Below are 7,500 nucleotides of genomic sequence, written 5' to 3'. Positions count from 1 at the left end.
GGGCAACGCCCGAGTCTGCCGGCTGAGCCGCGGGTGACAAGCGTTCGAGTGCCGGCGACCGCCGCCCGTCTCGGCCCGGCCCTGGAGAAACCCCTCTTGGAGCCCTCGCTCCAGTCGGCAACGGCCACCGGAGCCTGCGGGCAAGCAGCGGCTTCGCGCGGCTTCTGGCAGTCGGAAGCGCCGTGCGCGATAGGTAGGAGGCAGAACGGCCACGGCCAGGTCCGCCGGGCAACGCCCGAGTCTGCCGGCTGAGCCGCGGGTGACAAGCGTTCGAGTGCCGGCGACCGCCGCCCGTCTCGGCCCGGCCCTGGAGAAACCCCTCTTGGAGCCCTCGCTCCAGTCGGCAACGGCCACCGGAGCCTGCGGGCAAGCAGCGGCTTCGCGCGGCTTCTGGCAGTCGGAACCGCCGTGCGCGATAGGTAGGAGGCAGAACGGCCACGGCCAGGGCCGCCGGGCAACGCCCGAGTCTGCCGGCTGAGCCGCGGGTGACAAGCGTTCGAGTGCCGGCGACCGCCGCCCGTCTCGGCCCGGCCCTGGAGAAACCCCTCTTGGAGCCCTCGCTCCAGTCGGCAACGGCCACCGGAGCCTGCGGGCAAGCAGCGGCTTCGCGCGGCTTCTGGCAGTCGGAAGCGCCGTGCGCGATAGGTAGGAGGCAGAACGGCCACGGCCACAGCCGCCGTGCAACGCCCGAGTCTGCCGGCTGAACCGCGAGTAGCTGCAGCGGTTCGATGGCGCTGGTCCGCGAGCGCCAGCCCTCTGCCCTAGTATACGGACAGCGAGGTCCCCGGCCCCGGCGGGCTCGAAGAGAACCGTCTTCCCCCAGCGGGGAGGCGCGCGAGCGCCGCCGACTCTTACCATGACGTAACTGGAGGCAGCGCAAAGCAGCGACCCCTTCGGCAGCTCCGAAGAAGAACCGGGCAAGACGTCTACCTGCCAGAACCGCGGTGGAGCCAAAGTCCCGCCGGAGCGAGGTAGACGAGGCATCCCTTTCCGCCGGCAGCTCCGGCGGCCACATCGGGCACACCGGACCCGGCGGACGGTAAAACGGGTAGACCTGGCCTCCCTGCCGGCAGAACGGGTAGACGAGGCCTCCCTGCCTGGAACCGGGTAGACCTGGCATCCCTGCCGGAAGCGGGTAGACCTGGCATCCCTGCCGGTAAAACGGGTAGACCTGGTCTCCCTGCCGGCAAAAAGGGTAGACCTGTTCTCCCTGCCGCCAGAACGGGTAGACCTGGCCTCCCTGCCGGTAAAACGGGTAGACCTGGTCTCCGTGCAGGTAAAACGGGTAGACCTGGCATCCCTGCCGGCAGAACGGGTAGACCTGGTCTCCCTGCCGGTAAAACGGGTAGACCTGGCCTCCCTGCAGGTAAAACGGGTAGACCTGTTATCCCTGCCGGCAAAACGGGTAGACCTGGCATCCCTGCCGGCAAAACGGGTAGACCTGGTCTCCCTGCCGGTAAATGGGTAGACCTGGTCTCCCTGCCGCTAGAACGGGTAGACCTGGCCTCCCTGCCGGCAGAACGGGTAGACCTGGCCTCCCTGCCGGTAAAACGGGTAGACCTGGCATCCCTGCAGGTAAAACGGGTAGACCTGGCATCCCTGCCGGCAAAACGGGTAGACCTGGCATCCCTGCCGGCAAAACGGGTAGACCTGGTCTCCCTGCCGGTAAATGGGTAGACCTGTTCTCCCTGCCGCCAGAACGGGTAGACCTGGCCTCCCTGCCGGTAAAACGGGTAGACCTGGTCTCCGTGCAGGTAAAACGGGTAGACCTTGCATCCCTGCCGGCAAAACGGGTAGACCTGGTCTCCCTGCCGGTAAAACGGGTAGACCTGGCCTCCCTGCAGGTAAAACGGGTAGACCTGTTATCCCTGCCGGCAAAACGGGTAGACCTGGCATCCCTGCCGGCAAAACGGGTAGACCTGGTCTCCCTGCCGGTAAATGGGTAGACCTGGTCTCCCTGCCGCTAGAACGGGTAGACCTGGCCTCCCTGCCGGCAGAACGGGTAGACCTGGCCTCCCTGCCGGTAAAACGGGTAGACCTGGCATCCCTGCAGGTAAAACGGGTAGACCTGGCATCCCTGCCGGTAAAACGGGTAGACCTGTTCTCCCTGCCGGTAAAACGGGTAGACCTGGCATCCCTGCCGGCAAAACGGGTAGACCTGGTCTCCCTGCCGGCAAAAAGGGTAGACCTGTTCTCCCTGCCGCCAGAACGGGTAGACCTGGCCTCCCTGCCGGTAAAACGGGTAGACCTGGTCTCCGTGCAGGTAAAACGGGTAGACCTGGCATCCCTGCCGGCAGAACGGGTAGACCTGGTCTCCCTGCCGCCAGAACGGGTAGACCTGGCATCCCTGCCGGCAAAACGGGTAGACCTGGTCTCCCTGCCGGTAAAACGGGTAGACCTGGCATCCCTGCAGGTAAAACGGGTAGACCTGTTATCCCTGCCGGCAAAACGGGTAGACCTGGCATCCCTGCCGGCAAAACGGGTAGACCTGGTCTCCCTGCCGGTAAATGGGTAGACCTGGTCTCCCTGCCGCTAGAACGGGTAGACCTGGCCTCCCTGCCGGCAGAACGGGTAGACCTGGCCTCCCTGCCGGTAAAACGGGTAGACCTGGCATCCCTGCAGGTAAAACGGGTAGACCTGGCATCCCTGCCGGCAAAACGGGTAGACCTGGTCTCCCTGCCGGTAAAACGGGTAGACCTGTTCTCCCTGCAGGTAAAACGGGTAGACCTGTTCTCCCTGCCGCCAGAACGGGTAGACCTGGCATCCCTGCCGGCAAAACGGGTAGACCTGGTCTCCCTGCCGGCAGAAGGGGTAGACCTGGTCTCCCTGCAGGTAAATCGGGTAGACCTGTTATCCCTGCCGGCAAAACGGGTAGACCTGGTCTCCCTGCAGCCAGAACGGGTAGACCTGGTCTCCCTGCCGGCAAAACGGGTAGACCTGGTCTCCCTGCCGGCAAAAAGGGTAGACCTGTTCTCCCTGCCGCCAGAACGGGTAGACCTGGTCTCCCTGCCGGTAAATGGGTAGACCTGGTCTCCCTGCCGGCAATATGGGTAGACCTGGCCTCCCTGCAGCCAGAACGGGTAGACCTGGCATCCCTGCCGGTAAATGGGTAGACCTGGCATCCCTGCCGGTAAAACGGGTAGACCTGGCATCCCTGCCGGCAATACGGGTAGACCTGGTCTCCCTGCCGCTAGAACGGGTAGACCTGGCATCCCTGCCGGTAAAACGGGTAGACCTGGCCTCCCTGCCGGCAATACGGGTAGACCTGGCCTCCCTGCCGGTAAAACGGGTAGACCTGGCATCCCTGCCGGCAGAACGGGTAGACCTGGTCTCCCTGCCGCCAGAACGGGTAGACCTGGCCTCCCTGCAGGTAAAACGGGTAGACCTGGCCTCCCTGCCGGCAGAAGGGGTAGACCTGGCCTCCCTGCCGGCAGAAGGGTTAGACCTGTCCTCCCTGCGGACAGAGCGGGTCGCCCGTGCTGGAGGCCCGTATGCAGGGGTGCCTGCACGGGGTGGGAAGGGCCGGCGGCGGGCTGCCTGTGCTCTCTCAGCCGGGGCGGCGGTGGGGGGGCTTGCGGAGGGGTGGCTGGGGTCGGCAGGCCGGCCCTGCCGGAGGCCCGTATGCAGGGGTGCCTGCACGGGGTGGGAAGGGCCGGCGGCGGGCTGCCTGTGCTGTCTCAGTCGGGGCGGCGGTGGGGGGGCTTGCGGGGGGTGGCTGGGGGCGGCAGGCCGGCCCTGCCGGAGGCCCGTATGCAGGGGTGCCTGCACGGGGTGGGAAGGGCCGGCGGCGGGCTGCCTGTGCTCTCTCAGCCGGGGCGGCGGTGGGGGGGGTTGCGGGGGGTGGCTGGGGGCGGCAGGCCGGCCCTGCCGGAGGCCCGTATGCAGGGGTGCCTGCACGGGGTGGGAAGGGCCGGCGGCGGGCTGCCTGTGCTGTCTCAGTCGGGGCGGCGGTGGGGGGGCTTGCGGGGGGTGGCTGGGGTCGGCAGGCCGGCCCTGCCGGAGGCCCGTATGCAGGGGTGCCTGCACGGGGTGGGTGGTCCTGCGGCGGGCTGCCTGTGCTCTCTGAGCCGGGGCGGCGGTGGGGGGGGCTTGCGGGGGGTGGCTGGGGGCGGCAGGCCGGCCCTGCCGGAGGCCCGTATGCAGGGGTGCCTGCACGGGGTGGGAAGGGCCGGCGGCGGGCTGCCTGTGCTCTCTCAGCCGGGGCGGCGGTGGGGGGGGTTGCGGGGGGTGGCTGTGGGCGGCAGGCCGGCCCTGCCGGAGGCCCGTATGCAGGGGTGCCTGCACGGGGTGGGAAGGGCCGGCGGCGGGCTGCCTGTGCTGTCTCAGCCGGGGCGGCGGTGGGGGGGCCTGTGGCGGGTGGCTGGGGGCGGCAGGCCGGCCCTGCCGGAGGCCCGTATGCAGGGGTGCCTGCACGGGGTGGGAAGGGCCGGCGGCGGGCTGCCTGTGCTCTCTCAGCCGGGGCGGCGGTGGGGGGGCTTGCGGGGGGTGGCTGGGGTCGGCAGGCCGGCCCTGCCGGAGGCCCGTATGCAGGGGTGCCTGCACGGGGTGGGAAGGGCCGGCGGCGGGCTGCCTGTGCTTTCTCAGCCGGGGCGGCGGTGGGGGGGCTTGTGGGGGGTGGCTGGGGGCGGCAGGCCGGCCCTGCCGGAGGCCCGTATGCAGGGGTGCCTGCACGGGGTGGGAAGGGCCGGCGGCGGGCTGCCTGTGCTCTCTCAGCCGGGGCGGCGGTGGGGGGGGTTGCGGGGGGTGGCTGGGGGCGGCAGGCCGGCCCTGCCGGAGGCCCGTATGCAGGGGTGCCTGCACGGGGTGGGAAGGGCCGGCGGCGGGCTGCCTGTGCTGTCTCAGTCGGGGCGGCGGTGGGGGGGCTTGCGGGGGGTGGCTGGGGTCGGCAGGCCGGCCCTGCCGGAGGCCCGTATGCAGGGGTGCCTGCACGGGGTGGGTGGGCCTGCGGCGGGCTGCCTGTGCTCTCTCAGCCGGGGCGGCGGTGGGGGGGGCTTGCGGGGGGTGGCTGGGGTCGGCAGGCCGGCCCTGCCGGAGGCCCGTATGCAGGGGTGCCTGCACGGGGTGGGAAGGGCCGGCGGCGGGCTGCCTGTGCTCTCTCAGCCGGGGCGGCGGTGGGGGGGGCTTGCGGGGGGTGGCTGGGGTCGGCAGGCCGGCCCTGCCGGAGGCCCGTATGCAGGGGTGCCTGCACGGGGTGGGAAGGGCCGGCGGCGGGCTGCCTGTGATCTCTCAGCCGGGGCGGCGGTGGGGGGGGTTGCGGGGGGTGGCTGGGGGCGGCAGGCCGGCCCTGCCGGAGGCCCGTATGCAGGGGTGCCTGCACGGGGTGGGAAGGGCCGGCGGCGGGCTGCCTGTGCTCTCTGAGCCGGGGCGGCGGTGGGGGGGGCTTGCGGGGGGTGGCTGGGGTCGGCAGGCCGGCCCTGCCGGAGGCCCGTATGCAGGGGTGCCTGCACGGGGTGGGAAGGGCCGGCGGCGGGCTGCCTGTGCTCTCTCAGCCGGGGCGGCGGTGGGGGGGCTTGCGGGGGGTGGCTGGGGGCGGCAGGCCGGCCCTGCCGGAGGCCCGTATGCAGGGGTGCCTGCACGGGGTGGGAAGGGGCGGCGGCGGGGTGCCTGTGCTCTCTGAGCCGGGGCGGCGGTGGGGGGGCTTGCGGGGGGTGGCTGGGGGCGGCAGGCCGGCCCTGCCGGAGGCCCGTATGCAGGGGTGCCTGCACGGGGTGGGAAGGGCCGGCGGCGGGCTGCCTGTGCTGTTTCAGTCGGGGCGGCGGTGGAGGGGCTTGCGGGGGATGGCTGGGGTCGGCAGGCCGGCCCTGCCGGAGGCCCGTATGCAGGGGTGCCTGCACGGGGTGGGTGGGCCTGCGGCGGGCTGCCTGTGCTCTCTGAGCCGGGGCGGCGGTTGGGGGGGCTTGCGGGGGGTGGCTGGGGGCGGCAGGCCGGCCCTGCCGGAGGCCCGTATGCAGGGGTGCCTGCACGGGGTGGGAAGGGGCGGCGGCGGGGTGCCTGTGCTCTCTGAGCCGGGGCGGCGGTGGGGGGGCTTGCGGGGGGTGGCTGGGGGCGGCAGGCCGGCCCTGCCGGAGGCCCGTATGCAGGGGTGCCTGCACGGGGTGGGAAGGGCCGGCGGCGGGCTGCCTGTGCTCTCTCAGCCGGGGCGGCGGTGGGGGGGCTTGCGGGGGGTGGCTGGGGGCGGCAGGCCGGCCCTGCCGGAGGCCCGTATGCAGGGGTGCCTGCACGGGGTGGGAAGGGCCGGCGGCGGGCTGCCTGTGCTCTCTCAGCCGGGGCGGCGGTGGGGGGGCTTGCGGGGGGTGGCTGGGGGCGGCAGGCCGGCCCTGCCGGAGGCCCGTTTGCAGGGGTGCCTGCACGGGGGTGGGTTGGGGGGGGCGGCGGGAATTTTTTGGTTTTTGTTGCTTTTTTATTTCTTTTTCCGCTTTTGAAACAGAGACGCCGCCCCGTCCTCGGGCGTTTCAGCCGAGCTGATGGAAAGCGGCGCCCCTTCCCGTCGCTTGCGGGGGGGGGTGGTGCAGGAGGGGGGAGGCGGCGCGCGCCTGAAATTCCCCTCGCCACCCCCCGTTTCCGAGACTTCGCCGTATCTAGTGGAAGGCGCTAAGCTTGGCCGGACTGTCTCGCTGAAGGCTTTCTTACTCTGCATCGGTTCTGACGGTGGGCGAGAAAAAAAAACAAAACCAAAGCAGAGCAGGGAAACAGTTACAAAAAGTTCTTGAGAGCCAGCACCGGCCCGCCCATCGGCAGACGGAGCGGCGCCCGGGGTCAACGAGTGCCACCCTGCTGCTTAGCAACCGGAACCCGAGCCGGCCCGCCCCGCCCACCCGCCGGCAAGGGGCGGGCGCTTCCCCGCGGCAGAAGGGGGAGACAGAGACTGAGAGACGGGGTCGAGGAGCAGGCGGGGAGCCTTGCGCTGAGGTAGGCTGGGGACGGGGCCTCTTTTCCGAGAAGATTGAGGTTTGAGTCGGGGGGGGGGGGGGGGGGCGGCGGCAGGGGCTGCTTGTGCGCTCTCGGCCGGGGCGGCGGTGGGGGGGTGGCGGGGTGGGGGGGGGCAGCGGAGCGCCCGTGCCGGAGGCCCGTATGCAGGGGTGCCCGCACCGGGGGGGGGGTGGGGGGGGGCGGCGGCAGGGGCTGCTTGTGCGCTCTCGGCCGGGGCGGCGGTGGGGGGGGGCTTGCGGGTGGGGGTGCGGCGGCCGGGCTGCCGTGCCGGAGGCCCGTTTGCAGGGGTGCCTGCACGGGGGGAGGTGGGGGGGGGGGGGGGGGGGTGGGGCGGGGCGGCGGGAATTTTTTGGTTTTTGTTGCTTTTTTATTTTTTTTCCGCTTTTGAAACACAGACGCCGCCCCGCCTTCGGGCGTTTCAGCCGAGCTGATAGAAAGCTGCGCCCCTTCCCGTTGCTTGCGGGGGGGGTTGGTGCCGCGGAAGGGGGTGGCGGGGGGGGCGGGAACGGGACGGGGACGGGGACGGGGACGGGGACGGGGACGGGGACGGGGACGGGGACGGGTCTGGCC

The sequence above is a fragment of the Opisthocomus hoazin genome, unplaced genomic scaffold (assembly GCF_030867145.1).
Source record: "Opisthocomus hoazin isolate bOpiHoa1 unplaced genomic scaffold, bOpiHoa1.hap1 HAP1_SCAFFOLD_196, whole genome shotgun sequence".
NCBI lineage: Eukaryota > Metazoa > Chordata > Aves > Opisthocomiformes > Opisthocomidae > Opisthocomus > Opisthocomus hoazin.
The sequence above is the reverse complement of the archived record's forward strand: the minus strand, read 5'-3'. Positions refer to the sequence as shown.